The following is a 19520-nucleotide window of genomic DNA, read 5'->3' as shown; positions in this document are numbered from 1 at the left end:
AAATTGATATCTTCTAGATTACAGAGGTGTGTGATAGATTTTGTATCATTGGGTTACCTTGTACAACCACACAAGGAATGGTCATCAGGTGCTAAGCAGAATAGTTGCACTTGGACATGGTGCATTGTGACAGCATTCCCCCTGAAGGATGTACAAGGGGGAGAAGGAGCAGAGGGCGGCAGAGAACCAGAAAATAAGACAACAAGACATCGAAGCAGAATAGACTATTCAGCCCATCAGCCCTGCCATTTAATAATTTTCTTATTCAGCCCCACTGCCTGGCCTTCGTCCCATAACCTTTGATGCCCTGGCTAATCAAGAACCTATCAATCTCTTCCTTAAATAGACCCAATAACTTGGCTTCCCCAGCCACCTGTGGCAACAAATTCTAGATTTAAGTCAGAGGGTGGTAAATTCCTCCATATCTCGGTTTTAAGCAGACACCCTTCAATCCTGAAGCTGTGCCTTTTTGTCTTAGACTCTCCCACATGGGAAACACTTTTCTACATCAACTCTGTCCATGCATTTTAACATTCGAAATGTTTCCATGAGATTCCCCCTCATTCTCCTAAATTCCCACAAATATAGGCCAAGAGCAGTCAAACACTTCTCGTATGATAACCCTTTCATTCCCAGAATGATAATAGTGAACCTCCTCTGAACTTTCTCCAATGTCAGCACATCCTTAAATGAAGAGTCTAAAACTGCTCACAATACTCCAAATGAGGTCTCACTAGTGCCTTATAAAGCCTCAACATCAATTTCCTGTTCTAGAGGAGGAGGAGATAAAGACATCCATCCAGAATATCTGGGAACAAATTCTGTAACATGATCAATGGTGAGGAATGACATCTAATATCCTCAGCCTGATGTTCTGCTTTCGGTAGCCATGATATAGCCTGAGAGCAGAGAAAGAGCCATAATGGCAGTGGCTGTCAAAGTAATTGGGCCAATTAACTATTCAGCATCTCACTCTTGAAAATGGAGATATTTGCAGACTGACATTCATTATTGCATGAGTTATGACCTTTGATCCTGGTTTGTCAGTAAGCCCAAAGCAGGCTATTCTCTCCTATAAAAAACACAGGTGTTCATGACTGCACTTCCCTAAGGAGCTGCGAATCGCTAACTGCAGACATATTGCTCTGCTCTTACTGGATGTCAAACCTGTGCTGTGGCAGAAGTAAAATGGATCCCACTCCTTTCATTTTAAGTGCTTTATGAACCAAATGGCAGAAAATTAAACCTGTTATACTTGGTGCAGTCATGCTGCTTTCATTCTTCAAAAGATTAGAACCCCCACCTCCTCCCCCCCCCCCCCCCCCAGCCTTGGTACTGAACAACAACACTCCAGAGTTACCCCAGGTTCTGGAATCACACATCCAAGCAAACATACCTTATCAGCTCAGTTTTGGCCCAAGACCCTTCAAAAGATGAAGGATTCTTCATCTTGTTGCCCATTTCTTTCATCCCACTGATGCTTCTCAATCCACTGAGCAGGTTGTGTTTAGCTTCATATTCCAGCTTCTGGGATCTCCTGTGGTCTATACCAGGGCTGGGCAACTTTAAAAAAAAACTCACATACCACCTTAAGTACTCCCTATGCCATGTGCTCTGTGATTAGTTAGGGATGTGAGTGGGAAGGGAAGGTTGAAAACCACTGCTCTCGACCCAATTGTTACTCAGGTAGTTTACTTGACAAAAATTATAATTGACCCATTTCCTCTGGAGTTATGAAACCCTGCACATAACGAGTCAATGAGATACAATTAAAATAGTGGTTTTCAAACCTTTCTCTTTCCACCCACATACCACCTTAAGCAATCCCTTACTAACCACAGGACACCGATGACATGGGGAATACTTACAGTGGAATGTGAGCTTTAAAAAAGATTGCCCACCCCTGGTCTATACCTTTATTATGTTTTCTCATCAGATGACACTTATTAGTGACATGGTCAGAAGTTATTTCACATTCCATTTGGAATATGGAATGTACAAAAAATGTACAATTTAATACCTATTGGGGAATGTTTTAGATGTGGCTGTGAAGGATCTTTTATTTTTAGCTTGTTCATCAACATGTTTTCTGGCTATCCATCATGACTAAGACATTATTCTGATATTCTATGTGTCCTTCATATTGTCTGTTTGCCTTCCTGGCACCATTGTTAGACTATCATAAAGGACTATAACACTAGATTCTATTATACAAAAATACAATATAATTTAAATATATTTAATATTATTGCACTTACTGTAAATATTTGACTGCAATGAGGTAAATACTTATAACACTGAATTGCAAAAGAATTAAGAAACGTGTGAAAAATATATTGCTGCAAACTTGATAGAAAATCAAACATTTAAAAAATAGAAGTTCATTAGCATGTAATAAAAATATAAAGATCTGTTAAATAAACACATAACGTGTTCCGTTACATACTGATTCAGAAACATCAGTCAAGTGAAAAATGAAACTATGAATGTTAAACTTGTATTTCTATATTTGCATGTATATAAACTTTAAGCAATATATTTATTTCATAGATCTTATGGAAGAAGATTAATGATCACTATGTATCAGAGGAAGTGTTGTTATCTACAAACCAAATATAATACCCTTAGCCATGATGGCAGGCGAAGAGTAATATGTCTGATGCAACATCTTGTCACTTTTTGATACAGTATCTGTTCCTAATATCATGATTTTTTTCAGCAGTAATTTCTTTCGAAGGATCATCTACATCTACTGATAGCATTATACATCACAGGCACAGGTATTTACACTATTGGCATACAGATGCTGGAAAAGGTAACTCATCAAATTCACCTAAAGCACATGATCAGTGAAAGGATACAAGTGGGATTGATTTTTTTTTGTCAGCTGAACATTTATTTTCAGACAGATCCAACACTATCAAGACACTTCAATAGAAAGTATTCGGTCTCCTGGTGGTAAAATATATCTTGTGCCTAGCGACGCAGGATCCTGTGTGGAAGAGGGGATTTGATCTTGGAATCGTGGAACTTTTTTACAGTAGGGTGGCGACACTTGCTCGCTGGATTCTCCTCGACTTTCACGACTCAAAAGGAATGGGCATGAGCAGGGTATCGTGCAATCAAATCCATGTATGATATCTGATGGCTGAAGATTTAACCAAGAAATTTACATAAATTTCAAACTCTTTATCTGCCGCATTCTTGTAACTAGTATTGTTTTTTTATAAATATATGTTGAAGAAGATTGCAAAAGGAGACCATTCTACTGGGCTGAGATGCAAATGACTCAAGTACTCACTGTGAACTCCTCAACTCTCATTACAGTTTTATTAACTGGATCTTGGTTGCTTTGAGAAGCCAACACATAATTTGTGTTTCCTTAACCTTTTTCCTAGAAGATAATTCATGACTGATGTGTGTAATACCTACATTTAAAGCTCACTCAGTTGATTTTAAACTCTATTAATATCAAGAGTCTGATTGAACAATTGATATAGATCCAGACATGATCTTCATGTCGATTACATAACAGCAGTTTGATCTGATATTCTATGCACACATAATATTCAGGGACATATTTCAGGCAATATTTAAGATCTCTGGAAATGTCAATGAATGGATAAAACACTGAAATGATCAATGAACTTAAAATGTTTTGGGAAGGGTGGAAATGATTGCATTTTGGCTTGCATTGATGTTTTGGGCAGGTTTTATTTTCATTTCTTGATGAGCTCCTTTTAACCAGCATTTATTGATTTGTTGTTTTTTTTTAAAAAAAAGATTAAAACCAGAGAGTGAAAAAGTCTGGAAAAACTAATGTCAATATAAAACTATCACCATTTTTATTTTTTGCTTTGAATTAGTCACTTTATCTGTTAATGACCACAACTATTTCAGCCCTTCTGAAACGAAGCTAAAGAGAGGAATGATAGATGACATTTAAAGAGGACCCACTGCCATCAATATATTTGTAATCAATAAATAATTGATCAAACTATGCCAATATCTGCTATTCTGATAAGCACCTAAAAAGAAGGTTCAATGAAACCACTGTACGTCTTTCCAGTCAGCTACTTGCCAGCTCATGCTGTCCAATTATATGCACTCAAAAATACTGGCATTGACAAAGAATTCACAAAGGCAACATAATTTATTGGCCTGAAATTTTCTGCAAATTGACTGCTTGAAATGCAAGTTAGTCATGCATTTACTTGCTATCTACTTGGAGGGACAAACGCAAAAAGACAGGCCTAGATCCTAAATCATGGTGCACCCCTTGTATATATCAGAGGCATGTAAGGGTCTGCAGATGCTAGAATCTGGTGCAAAAACATCTCCCAGAGGAACTCAGTGGGTGAAACAGCATCAATGGCATTGGTGGGGGGGCAGAATGGATGACATTTTGTGTCAGAACCCTTCTTCAAGACCTTCAGAACAGGCCACACATAAGGTGATTAAGAAAATTCAAGACAGACAGCAAAATCATGAACAGAGCCTTGATTTTTCTCAAATAGCTCAAGCATTTTCAATGCTGCTGAACGTTCCAGATGGAGGAATTCAAGCAATTTTTTTCCCACTGGTGGATTTCGCTGGGGTAATTCCATTTCTTCCAGGTTTGGTTATCCATGAATCAAAATTTCAAATCATTTAGCAAGAACATAGCTAACTGTTACTAATTCTTCATGAAAGGGAATACTTTTCAAAGGTGCCTGCGTGAAGTTTGCATGCTCTTTGGGTCACCATACGCATCTCCCCCCAGGGTTCCAATTACCTCCCACATTCCAAAGGTTAATTTCCTATCGTAAGTTAGTCTTTAATGTAGCAAAATAATAAAAGGAGAATTGACAAGCATGTGAACGATAATAAATTGTAGAGATACAGGAAAAGAGGGAGAATTGCTTTGATGAGAATGTCCTGCTGGGGTATGAAAGAATAAGTTTATCAACATAATTAACAAAGGGTTAATGAATTAGGTGAGAAAATACAGTAGCTGCCTGCATAATTGCCTTCTTAACATGACCTACTCTGGGCTGAAGTGAGATATTAACTAACTCCACAAGAATGTCAATACACCTTGAATAAAGGACATCCTGATATTTCCCAAACATTTGCAGACATCACAGAGAAACAGGAAATTGCCAAGTATGTGAAACTTGAAAGGGTCTCGTGCAGACCCCTGACCAAAGGTGCATAAAAGTACAATAAATACTGATGCTTTGAGTGGGGTTCAGTGTAGATAAAAAGTTACTAAACTCTTTCTTTTATCACCCCTCACTCCCACTAGCATTACCAAGGTAGAGTGAAGAAAATGTTGTATGCTTCATTGGTTCTGTTTGTTTTAGTACAGCACGGGCTGACTTTAGCAGGGGACTGGAAACTGGACTAAATGATCCCCTTCTCCATTGTAAAAGCAAGCAACCCAGTCTCAGGAGGTTCTTTTGTGCAACAGCTGCAAAATTTCTGAGAGGGGGAAGTTTGTGGCTCTCAAACTAATTCAAATCATGGAAACCAACTGCACAAACTGCTCACAAAATTAAAAAACAATTTGACAATTTTATAGTGACAACATTAGTCTATATTTTGAACAGCTCTCTTGTACTCTGCAAGGACTATGATTGGGTGGCTTACTTCACAACTGGCTGACAGTAGGTCATAAACTTTAAAAAAATGTTACACCATCCCAATTGCTCTATTTTTTTTCTGTCCATATCTGCTAAATTAAATGTCGAATTAAATAGTTATGCACAGGGAAATGGGGTGGAAAATGGGAAATGAAATATTTCTGATATATCTAGTGGATTCAGTGTTCATTCCGATGGTGTTTTTAGGGTTAAAAGGATGAAAATATTACGGTATAATATATTTAATAAAATAAATGTTCAAGTTAACTGATAGAGGAGAAGCAGATGGCATGGACTAAAGGAGGAACAGGAGAGAAAACCAAACGGATGGTAGATGGCTAGTTTCTGATGAGTTTCATAAAGGATATGGAGAAATTAAGCAAAATGGTACAATATAGCAAAAGTTCATTCAGCCAAGATGGCGGAAGACACTGTCATCACTGGTGAACAGGGCTACTCAGCAAGTCAAAAATCAGAAAAAAAAATTGAACTAATTTCTACCTAGTTTGTTTTGGTGAATTCCTGGCAGAACATAGGCATGCTGAAATGGCAAAACTATGTAACCCAAATATTAGTTTCAATATTATATGATTTCATTTCCTTAAGAATTTTCTCAGATCACAATGGATACCAGATGAAGTTTCACATAATATCAGAGCTCTGTTGAAAGCATAACGTACTCTCTACTGCACTGTGGCACTTCTTTTATTTTGCTTCTGCTGTTTTGTTCAGTTTCCAAGCCACGGCTTCTCTCTTCCTTTGAAAATAGTATGCACTTCCATGCCCAGCAGATATTGTTCAAAATGCACTCATTTATTTTAACAGATGTAGAACGTCCTTAGGCAGAAATATGAAACAACTTTGATTTTGGATTACTTAATTAAATATATTGAAAATCTGATTGAGGTCAGGAAACATGGCACACCTCCAATTCTGTTGTTACCATCTTTGAATTATTTAACTCATAGTAGAACTTAGTTTTATTAGAATTATTCATAACCGAATTTTCATGTATGTTTCTATATAATATGCATTTTGAACTAATGTACCTGTTCAAAACAAATTTAAAATATTAAACCAGGAAGTTTTCCTTTGGGAGTTGCATTAAAGAGTGGAATAATAATATTGAACAATGAAGATTTTGCTTCCTGAATGTTTTTGGATATATTTTATGGATTTGAGGGTGCTGATCACAAAATTCACCTTAACATTTTCCTATCACATCCTGTATTTTTTAAGATGTGACCTAATTTTTGTGATTTCTTGCCATATTTTAAGTCTACTTCAAGCATTCAAAATCATGAAGTGAAATGACATTGAAAATTTATTTTCTCCATTCGCACTTGGACATCTTCCCTCCTGATCTTGGTGCAGTCATCGATGGACATGTTAAAAGATTTCACTAGGACATTGCGGCCATAGAAAAGCGGAATCAGGGCAACTGGAATCCATCAATGGCGGCGACTATTATTGGGCACTGACACGAGAGGCATCAAATGCTGAGTATAAATGAAAATCAGCAGGAAAACATTTTTAGGTCTTGTGGTGTCCTCCGGAGCCCATGCGACTGGTGCTGTAGCACCGCCTGCTGAGTCGATGTCATTCACACACACTGAGCGCAGAAAGAGCCCCATAGTGGAGGATGACGACTCCAAAACAGATATGAAAGTTGATTGGGATGTTTGCAGCCAGTCTTAGTGCCCAGGTAGAAATTCTTCCCTGCCATCCAGCTGTTGGCATCTTAAAAAAGCCCACTCCTGCGTCTCAGGCTGATAATGTCACCGTGACATCATCAGCCCACCCCTAGCCAGCCTTTTGCAGCAGCAGTACACTCATGATGCACGGCGGAGGACCGCGTTCCAGTGCTGACACTACCTCAGAGAGGGATTGGAGTCAGCGCCTTGGAGCCATTCGGGAGCATTCATGAAGGTTAAGTTTTCCAATGCGAGAGTGGAGAATCTCTGGCTTTACGTTGGATTTTCTTCCTCAATAAAAGGGCCTTGTTTGTTGCTCTGTGGAAAGTATCCTGTCCAGTACAATACAGTTAGGTACGAGAACTCTCTGCCTAAGAACTCAAGAGCTTTTGTCACAGGAAACTCACTATGGCTCTCATGGAAGGTATGAACGACAATTTTGTCCTCTCTAAGGATGTCAGAATATGAAGTTCAAACATGACCACATTGCCAGAATCTGTTATCCTGACATTCATAAGATGCAAGTCATTCTAAACCACAAGCTTGGACCAATAGCTTGAAATCAGCTTGAGTTTACCCTCCTCAACTTCAATTTAAAGAACCTTCCTCCAAATATTAACAAGGATTAGATAAAGACATTGCAAAAACCAAGAATTGAGGGAACACACAAGAAAGATTAAAGTTGGTGTCTTTTATTTATTAAATAAATGGATAAATATTGTTCGGAACTTTGTTGTCTATGTTCATCAACAATGATCACGTGGACAAATTTGCAATCAGATGGCAACTATGGTAGAATGAGAAAAAAATATTTTTATGTTTTCATATGATGTGGGTTACTGATAAGGTAGCTTTGGATCGTCATACCTAATTGGACTTGAAATGACAGTGGGAAGCCACATTCTTGACAAATTATGGAGAAAGAAGTTCCAAGATTTTAACCAAGCCGAGTACTATTAACAAATCATGGTAGTGTTCAACTAAGTTAGACCTATCAGCCTGCTATCCCTGTTATCTGTGATAGCGATCACGGATTTGGGAAGAGCTGGTAAAGAGAAGTGCATTCTGCAGATGGTACACATGGAAGAGGGAATGAGCATTGAAGGGAACCAATCTCCCAGATAGAACTGAGCTTTTTGTACTCATCCAAGGACAATGTCGAGAAGTTCATTAACACCAAACTTATGCCCCATAAAATGCAGAGAGTCAGGAACCGAGCTGTTTGCAGCAGAAGCTCCAATCTCCATCAGCTCATCTGTCAATATTATTCATGTAAACAGCCCAAATAGGTTCCTGATAAGTGAATTCACCAATGATAACAATACTGGTGGCAGAGGTTATTGATTGTCACAGGAACATCTCTCTGAAGAGATGTTTACTGCTCTGGTCTTGTGTAGCATTAACGTCACTTGTCAGCTGAAACCAGATGTTTGTCCGAGTCAGTAACATTCATTCTGAGCATTGGACACACAGTGCATTTTTCACACTAAAATTGAAATGTGAGGGCACAGCTGCAGAGGCCCTGACAACTTTTTTAAAAATTTTCCTCCATCTCAACCACCTTTTCCTGGTCCAACTTCACAACTACTTGCAGGAACTGACCCCACACAATTATTAACTCATGAAGAAAGCGTCAGGAATTGGATAAACCTTCCCTTGGTAGCAAAACCAATGTTTCTGCTTCATTGAACTGTGGTTTGCTGGTATTGGTCATCGATCTGGTGTGCACCGGAGAATGCTGTTTCTTCGGTTTACACTTGTGCAATTAGATGATAATAAACTTTACTTGATTTTAAAACAGGTCAGTGGAACGCAGAGACTGAAACAACTTGTAGCTTGTGTGGATCCCTCTTATATCACAAAGGCAATAGGAATGCTGTCAACCATTCCCACTTGATTAAAATGTCTGCATAAGTAGTATTCTCTCAAGTACCATGTCCTGCTCTTAACCCAAGATAAGGAGATCAATTTACTTTTTTTAAGCAAACCTGATACATGACAAACACCTCTGCATCAGTCTGAATAGAATACTTACAAATAAAATAAGAGACACAGATTTTCTGAGCCACAGATTCTCAGATTGGGCAGCTTCAGAGGGAACAGAAGTCATTGCTAGAGAGGGCTCTGACAATGTGAAGTGTCGAGATTCATTCTATGACCATATGGGCTTCCTCCCGGTCCTTGATTTTCCTTGCACATCGCAAAAATCTGCAGGTTGGTAGGTTAGTTGGCCACTGTAAATTGACACCAGTGTGTAGGTGAATGCCAGAATCTGGGATGAGAATTTTTTTTTTAAATGGGATTAATGTAGCATTAACTTGATATTGAAAAGAAGGGCAACAATATCAGAAGGATTGGGGACCAGAAAGAATGTTGGATGATCAGTAGTTTAATAGAAATGGGTCAGGTAAAAGGAGGACTTCATTGGTTCAGATAGGCTAGGACAGCGGTAGCCAACCTTTTAATTTTTAATCTTTAATTTAGACATACAGACATACATGGTAACAGACCATTTCAGGCCATATACCAGGAGTGTAGGTTAATTGGGCGCCACAGACACATAGGCCAAAATGGCCTGTTACTGTGCTGTATGTCTAAATTAAAAATGTAAAATTAAAAGGTTGGCCACCCTTGGTCTAGGAGAAAGGGAGGTGAAGAGATTCATAGGTTTAGGGCTAGTGTACATGGAACATTTAGAAAAGTTTGTGACAAGAGTAAGACCAAATATGATCAAGGAAAGGCAACTGAATTAACAGTCATAATCAAAAATAACTTAATTTTTTGCTTTTATTTTATAATTATTATTACATTATTCATTTTTTTAAGGATTAAGTAGTTACCTCCAATTTATTTGAGTTCCTGTCCATCACTCAATAACCCTTCTTAGGGCAGCGTTATGACAGATGAAAGTTGGTCTATGCAATGGTCCAACAGATGTGATGATGGATGGTGAAATCAGTTATACACATAGTATATTCAATCGGTGGCTCTTGGTCTCAAGGGAATGAACATGGGATGGTTGAGAGAGTTTGAGTCTTTTACTCAAGACAAGCTCATCAAAGGCATCAAAGTCATGGAGTAAGAGGGGTCTGACAGCTGAGGAAGGAGCGTGGTATAAAGTTGGCCAAGTGCAGCACAATTGTCAGTGTTTGGGGGAAGAGCTTTGTTTCAGGGTTAAGCATGGAAGGAAGTTAGGTTGGATGTCAGCAGTGAGGCATGTGAGAAAGTGATCAGTAATGTTAGGCATTTGATTTGGAACACATTTTTTCACTTTGCTTTTTGAAGGTTAGAAGTGTACTCAAAGTTTCCTTCCTTTCTTTACTTTTTGTTCAAGTCACTTTTCATTTTCAACTGTGATTTCTGTATTTAACAGAGGATTTGTACTTTGTGGTTATGTCAAAGCATTGCTCCTTCAAATTATCATGACCAAGATACATGTAATCATAAATTGTGCCTTCTTTTAATCACCACATTAATACTTAGTTAACATTATCTATGGTAATTGTTAAATGAAAAACAGATTTACCGATTACTAATTTTGTTCACTTTCTCTTTGTTAGAGTTGTAAAGCTTATTTTTATGTCATAAAGGAAAAAATTTATTTTTATAGTAGTCCAATTGCAGACAACAAATGTTTCATGCCAACAGTGTATAAAACATGATCCTTTTTCTTCACGACCAAATTTATTTTCTATGACAGTGAAAAGTATTTGTAATTCTGTGCCAGAAAAAAAAATCATCTGACAACAGATGATGGATGAACAGGATATCAAGCAAGGCCTGGGGGGCTGGCCCTGATGCTATACTTGACTTAGCCTTCAGTATGTACTAAGTGGCCTGTCAGATTGATACCCAGGGAAATGGAGACTTTCTGATTGAACATACGTGCAAGCAAAAATGAATACTTTTAAATGTTCCTAAATGCGTCATGTTCAATTTTAGTATGACTTTTTTAAAAAAAATACAACTTGGCTTGCCTTGCAGTCTGTTACTAAGATGGTCCCTTGTCTTATGAACAATTTAATTAAGAGATGAATGCTATACATCGCCCAATACCATACAGCCCTCAGATACCTTTTCTCTTCAGAATCATTTGCAGCTCTTTATTCAAGAAAGGCAGGTCTTTGCCATAAAAACAAATTCATCACTTCATGTCTAATTTTTTGATACTGTTTGACTGTACATTGACCTGGAATTTCCAGTCAATTTGTATTCACTAAACAGATAAGCCAACACCTGCTCCAGTTCTATTGCAAATGCCTGATGCACTTTGGATCCAGGTAAATTAGATCCTATCACACTTCCAGTATTTTGTGACAGTTATACAATTTATTAAATCTCTCCACATTTGAAAACAACTGTAGAGTAAATTGTAAAGAACCTGAGTAAATGTAGTCAAACTGGAACTTTATCTTTTCTCCCTTTGTTTTAGAACTTGCATTTGAAAATAAAATCAACTCCGGTTTTGGAATCCATTAAATGATGTTGCAGCCTTCACAATGTTCCAAGGCCTTTTACAACATCTGCAGCATGTACAATATACATTACCACATATGTAGACCAGTGGTCTCAACCTTTCTTTCTACTCACATTCCCTATGCCATAGGTGTTCTGTGGTTTGTAAGGGATTGCTTAAGGTGGAAAGGAAAAGGTTGAGGACCACTGCTAGTTAATGTTTAGGAAAATCATGAATTGTGAACATAGTGGTGCCCACAATCAGAATGACCATGTTCCATAGAACACACCCTCACCCTCCCTTATTCCAAGAAGGGCCATTTTAATGGGATGGAAAGATGCTGTTCCTCCTGCTCATACTAGTTGATGGCATGTCTGATTTTGGAAAGAATTAGATGTTCCACCACTGAAATTAAACTTATCTTTTTTCTGAGGTCCATTTCTTAATTACTTTCCAAATTTGTAAGATTAACAAGTTTTTGGTTTTTAAACTCAAGGTCTACCTTTTTTTATCATTAGTAGTGGACTGTGTCTAGTCAGTGGGGAGGGGATTGAATTAGATGTTTAGTAGTGTTTTTCTTTTTAATGCAAACAGATTTCAATACTATTTGTATTGCTCAGCAAGATTTGTTAATCTTTTATTTTATTGTTATGTACCTTTAAACATTTATTTGATAAAACCAATATTGAAAAAAGATCAGAAGATTATTGCAATAGGACAGGGTCTTCAGCCCACTATGTGGTGTGACTGATGTGAACCCACGCTAATCCTTCCCTGCTTCACACCCATAATCCTCTTGTTCTTTTATCCATGCCCCTATTCAAGGGACATTTAAATATGTCCCTATTGTATCACCCTCTACCACCATACCTGGAAATTCATTCCAGGCACTCACTCTCTAAATAACTTACCTCTGACATTTCCCCTAAATGTTCTTCCACTTACCTGAAACATGTCCCCAGGAAAAAAAAATTGTTGGCTGTCAGTCTATCTCTGCCCCTCTCATATACTTCGATTGTCATCTCTCATCCTGTCAATCTACAGATAAAATCCCTAGCTCTGTTAACCTTTCTTTCCAAGATATGTTCTCCAATCCAAGGAACATCCTGATAAGTCTCTTTATTCAGAAATGTTAGACCAGAGACAAGCATGAAAACTTGGGTTAAATCCCCTGCTTTTGGAATGATGCTGTGGACTTGTTTTCTTTGATCAATCTAAAACTGCAGATGACCTTTCATGCTTTGCTTTCACTGCCAGACAGCACCTGACATGTACCTCTCTGTTGTCATGACAGGAGATTCTCAGGTGGATATAAACATATTTCTAAATCTAATAAAACACTAATTTTAATGTTTTCTGATGTTGAACCATTTTTGGACCATCACTTTCAATACTTTTGAGGTATATTGTGTGTACAAATCATCAATGATGTATGTTTAATCAACTCCCAGCAAGTTTAAGGCATACCTTGCCCTCTTAACTGCATCCTTACCAGGATCCTTACCATTCTTTGTCCTTCCTTGATTCTATGCAGGATATTTGAGGAAATTCCCCCATCATGCAAAATCACAACAACCCTCACTTTACGTCAGCTTCAAACAGTCATTTGCTTCACTGTCATATTATTGACTGTAATTTTGGGACTCCATATATGGAAGCTCTTTCCCCCCACCACCCACGTGCTGCCTTTTAAATAGGGTGACAGTAAATTTAGCAGTTTTACTTTCTATATCTGGTGAAATTCATCTAATTTCCTAGATTTATGAGAAAATACCTTCAAGGAAATTCATTAATTCAAAATTCTTTTATTGTCATGTAATAAAAACAGAAAATGTGATATTACAATTATTTTCAGCATCCTGAAAGGCAGACAAAGGGTCACCATTAGAATTCTCCTCACAGTAAGAGAAAGAAATAGAAGAGACCCTTCAGTCACTGAGCACCCATGGATTCACCTTCAGCATTCCTGTAGCCTCAACAGTTGCTCAGACCCCTGTTCTATCCATTGGCAACCCAAGCTCCAGATCTAAACCTCTGACACTTCAGCGTTTGATGCCCTTTGGGATCCCTTTTTATCCTCAGTAACCTCGAATCCCCATTCTGATAACTGGTTCCCATAAGCCAGTCTCCAGCAGCCCATAGCCTGTATGAATCCTTTAACTGCAAGTCCACAACATCCCATAGCCTGTGCTGTTCCTTCAGCCGCTGAGTCCCTCGCTGGTCCACTGCCACAAAGGATGTTCTCCTCTGCTTCTTCTCAATGGGGGGTTTCCCCAGATCCTGGTGCCTTCTGCCAGTCTGCTACTCCTCCAGAGTCTGCAGCCCCGCAAAGCTGCTGCCAGCAAGGGCACCACCTCCTTGGGCACACACCCTGCAGTTGCTAGATTTTAAATAAAAACTGGCCTCCTTTAACAGGCCATTTAAAACTTGTACAGATCCATTGGCTTTAGAGCCAGATAGCTGGACCCTGTGGAGGAGCACTGAGACCACACCAGTGGCAAAGCTGCCATTTCTGCAGCGCCACCATTTTTCTTGTCAGATATCATCATCATACCAAGTTGCAGTGATAAAGTTTGTTTTACTAGACATCCTGTGCAACATAGTACAGAAGTATAGAGTTAGAGAGCTCATGAAGTACAGAGCAAAGGCCACAATAATTTTAATCAGTGACATTCATTCATGAGTCCAAAAATGGCACGAAAAATAAACTGCTTTTGAATCTGTGATGCGTGATCACACACTCATGCAGCTTCTTTCTGGCAGGAGGCGGGAGAGGAGGTGTAAGAATGTGTGGCCATAGTGGGATGTCTTTAACATGTTGGCTGTTTTTCCAATGTAGCAGGAAGAGTAGAGAAGGGTGTCTGTATTATGGCCCCCAAGCCATTAAATTAATTTTTTTTTAATAAATGCAACACACTAACAGGTCATTTCACCCAATTGATCTACAACCCCTGTTAAATTTTGAACAGTGGGAGGAAAATGGAGCATCCGGAGGAAACCCATGCAGACACCAGGAGAACATACAAACTCCTTACAGACAGCTCAAGGTTCAAACCCTGGTCCTGATTGCTGGTGCATGACGCTAACCATGCCGCACTTCATAATCCTCTTTCTCGTAGTCTTGGGCGAAGATCCCACGCCACGCAGAGATGCTCCCTGACAGGATGCTTTTAATGGTGCACCTGTGGAAGTTGTGAAGAAATGCAAGTGACTTACCAAATATCCTCAGGCTTTGAAAGGAGCTGCAGCACTGCCTTGGCCATTGCGTCGATGTGGGTGGACCAGGACAAGTCACTGGAGATCTTTGCTTCTAGGTACTTTATGCTCTCTGAAGTGTTCTGTGCTATTACTTTTAGTGACTTCTTCTATAGATGCAGCTCTCTTGCAAGGTCATTTGTGAAGTGTTTAGTTCAATGAACAGGATGTGTTCATCAGTTAGTCTGCACAAATGCTTTTAGGAACAAGTCAAAGATGCAATTCCATTACGATTTTTTTTAATATAAAGATTGACTGCTTTATGAATCTGTCAAAAATCTTGACTACATTTCACCCTCCCTGACAGCTCTGGATTGCAACTGTTTTGCAGCTTTTCTATACCTTTGTTAAATTAAGCATTGCATGAGCATTTGATTTGACATTTATCCATTTGCATTCACATATGGCCTTATTTGAACCATGGAACATTACATCACAGAAACAGGCCACTTCAGCCCTTCAAGTCTGTGCCAAACCATTTTTTGTCTAGTCCCACTGACCTGTACCCAGTTCATATACTGTACTTGTCTATATTCTTCTTAAATGTTAAAATTGACCATGCATTCATTACTTCAGATGGCAGCTCGTTCCACCCATCACTGTGAAGTTTCCCCTAAGATTTTCCCCTTTCATTCTTAACCCACATCCTCTGGTTTGTAGCTCACATACCCTCAGTGAAAAAAGCCTACCTAAATTGACTTTGTCCATCCCCCTCAATTTTAAATACCTCTATCAAATTTCCCTTCATTCTTCTATGCTCCAGGGAAGAAAATCCTAATCTGTTTAACCTTTCCCTGTAACCAAGTTCCTGAAGTCTGTGCAGCATCCTAGTAAATCTTCTCTGAACACTATATTTTTGATATCTTTCCAGTAGTTAGATTATCAATACTCCAAATTTGGCTTCAATGTCTTGTACAATTTTACCATAGTATCCCAATACCTATACTCAATACTTCCATTTAAGATCACCAATATGACAAAGCTCTCTTTATAACCCTATCCACCTGTGATGCCACTTTCAGGGAATTATGCATCTGTATTTCCAGATCCCTCTGTTCTGCTGCACTCCTCAGTGCCCTTGCATTTACCATGTCCTTTCTTGGTTTGCCCTTCCAAAATGCAACACCTCACAATTGTCTGCATTAAGTTACATCTACCATTTTTAAACCCATTTTTCCCAACTGGTCCAGATGCCTCTGCAAGCTTTGAAAACCTTCGCTGTCCACAACACCACCAATCTTTGTGTGATCTGCAAATTTGCTGATCCAATTTACTATATTAACACCAAGATCATTGATATAGATAACAAACAACAATGTTCCCAACACCAATCCCCAAGGTGCACCACAAGTCACATGTCTCCAGTGTGAGAAGCAATTATCCACCACTATACTCTGGCTTCTCCCATCCAGTCATTGTTGCATCCAGTTCACTAATTCACCTAGCATCTGAACCTTCCAGACTAACCTCTAATGTGTCTCCTTGTCAAAAGTCTTACTAAAGTCTATGTAGACAACATCCACAGCCCCTTTCATTCTCCTTCCCTCCCCGCCTTTCATTCTCCTTCCCCCCCGCCTTTCATTCTCCTTCCCCCCCCGCCTTTCATTCTCCTTCCCCCCCGCCTTTCATTCTCCTTCCCCCCCGCCTTTCATTCTCCTTCCCCCCCGCCTTTCATTCTCCTTCCCCCCCGCCTTTCATTCTCCTTCCCCCCACCTTTCATTCTCCTTCCCCCCCCGCCTTTCATTCTCCTTCCCCCCCTCGCCTTTCATTCTCCTTCCCCCGCCTTTCATTCTCCTTCCCCCCCGCCTTTCATTCTCCTTCCCCCCGCCTTTCATTCTCCTTCCCCCCCGCCTTTCATTCTCCTCCCCCCCGCCTTTCATTCTCCTCCCCCCTCGCCTTTCATTCTCCTCCCCCCCGCCTTTCATTCTCCTTCCCCCCTCCGCCTTTCATTCTCCTTCCCCCCCGCCTTTCATTCTCCTTCCTCCCCGCCTTTCATTCTCCTTCCCTCCCGCCTTTCATTCTCCTTCCCCCCCCGCCTTTCATTCTCCTTCCCCCCGCCTTTCATTCTCCTTCCCCCCCGCCTTTCATTCTCCTTCCCCCCGCCTTTCATTCTCCTTCCCCCCTGCCTTTCATTCTCCTTCCCCCCCCCTTTCATTCTCCTTCCCCCCCCTTTCATTCTCCTTCCCCCCCTTTCATTCTCCTTCTCCCCCCTTCATTCTCCTTCCCCCCTTCATTCTCCTTCCCCCCCTTCATTCTCCTTCCCCCGCCTTTCATTCTCCTTCCCCCCCGCCTTTCATTCTCCTTCCCCCCCGCCTTTCATTCTCCTTCCCCCCCGCCTTTCATTCTCCTTCCCCCCCGCCTTTCATTCTCCTTCCCCCCCGCCTTTCATTCTCCTTCCCCCCCGCCTTTCATTCTCCTTCCCCCCCTTTCATTCTCCTTCCCCCCCTTTCATTCTCCTTCCCCCCCTTTCATTCTCCTTCCCCCCCTTCATTCTCCTTCCCCCCCTTTCATTCTCCTTCCCCCCCTTTCATTCTCCTTCCCCCCCTTCATTCTCCTTCCCCCCCTTTCATTCTCCTTCCCCCCTTTCATTCTCCTTCCCCCCTTTCATTCTCCTTCCCCCCTTTCATTCTCCTTCCCCCCCTTTCATTCTCCTTCCCCCCCTTCATTCTCCTTCCCCCCCTTTCATTCTCCTTCCCCCCTTTCATTCTCCTTCCCCCCTTTCATTCTCCTTCCCCCCTTTCATTCTCCTTCCCCCCTTTCATTCTCCTTCCCCCCTTTCATTCTCCTTCCCCCCTTTCATTCTCCTTCCCCTCTTTCATTCTCCTTCCCCCCTTTCATTCTCCTTCCCCCCTTTCATTCTCCTTCCCCCCTTTCATTCTCCTTCCCCCCTTTCATTCTCCTTCCCCCCTTTCATTCTCCTTCCCCCCTTTCATTCTCCTTCCCCCCTTTCATTCTCCTTCCCCCCTTTCATTCTCCTTCCCCCCTTTCATTCTCCTTCCCCCCTTTCATTCTCCTTCCCCCCTTTCATTCTCCTTCCCCCCTTTCATTCTCCTTCCCCCCTTTCATTCTCCTTCCCCCCTTTCATTCTCCTTCCCCCCTTTCATTCTCCTTCCCCCCTTTCATTCTCCTTCCCCCCTTTCATTCTCCTTCCCCCCTTTCATTCTCCTTCCCCCCTTTCATTCTCCTTCCCCCCTTTCATTCTCCTTCCCCCCTTTCATTCTCCTTCCCCCCTTTCATTCTCCTTCCCCCTTTCATTCTCCTCCCCCCCTTTCATTCTCCTCCCCCCCTTTCATTCTCCTTCCCCCCTTTCATTCTCCTTCCCCCCTTTCATTCTCCTTCCCCCCTTTCATTCTCCTTCCCCCCTTTCATTCTCCTTCCCCCCTTTCATTCTCCTTCCCCCCTTTCATTCTCCTTCCCCCCTTTCATTCTCCTTCCCCCCTTTCATTCTCCTTCCCCCCTTTCATTCTCCTTCCCCCCTTTCATTCTCCTTCCCCCCTTTCATTCTCCTTCCCCCCTTTCATTCTCCTCCCCCCCTTTCATTCTCCTCCCCCCCTTTCATTCTCCTCCCCCCCTTTCATTCTCCTTCCCCCCTTTCATTCTCCTTCCCCCCTTTCATTCTCCCTCCCCCCTTTCATTCTCCCTCCCCACCACCCCCCATCACATCTAAACCAATGGAAGTCCAGAATATTAAGCTGCAAATCCTGCCCCTTCTTTATCCGTTTTACTAATGGCCATAATGACACAATTGCACATGCCAATCCCTCCAAGCTCACCTGCCTTTTCTACAACATTCCTTGCATTGAAATAGATGCACGGTAGAAGATATCCACTGTGTACAACCCATTGACTTCTAACAGTGCATGTAATTTTATCATCTTTTCCCTCCTCCACTCCTCTATCTGCTCTGGCACTCTGGTTTCCATTCTCCCTGCAAGGCTAGTTTTGAAACCCACCAAAGCAGCAGTAGCAAACCTTCCTGCAAGGATATTAGTCCCCTTCTAGTTCAGATCCCAACTGTTCAATTCAGAAAAGGCCCCACCTTCCCTGGAAGAGAGCTCAAAGATCTAGAAACCTGAAACCCCCCCCCTCCTGAACTATGTCTTTAGCCACATGTTAAGCAGCATTTTCCTCCTATTTCTAACCTCACTGGTACATGTAGAAATCCTGAGATTACAACTCTGAAGGTCTTGTCATTCAACCTAGCATTTAACTTCATGAACTCTACTTGATGGACCTCTTCATTCTATATGGACCACAACATCTGGCTACTCACCCACCGATGTTGTGAACTCTGAGATATCTCCAACTCTGGCACTTCTCACACATGAAGTCATCAAGGATACTGCTGGCTTCCATGAAGACTCATATTCTGCAAGAGAAGCATTCCACTACCTTGGCTAACATTCCCACTATTTAATGACCAGGGGAAAACATAATATTTTAAACTGCCCTTACCTGTGCATACCTATTGAATCCATTTTGTTTTTAAAT

Source organism: Narcine bancroftii, chromosome 10 (genome assembly GCF_036971445.1).
Source record: "Narcine bancroftii isolate sNarBan1 chromosome 10, sNarBan1.hap1, whole genome shotgun sequence".
Classification (NCBI taxonomy): Eukaryota; Metazoa; Chordata; class Chondrichthyes; order Torpediniformes; family Narcinidae; genus Narcine; species Narcine bancroftii.
Note: the sequence above shows the minus strand (reverse complement) of the source record.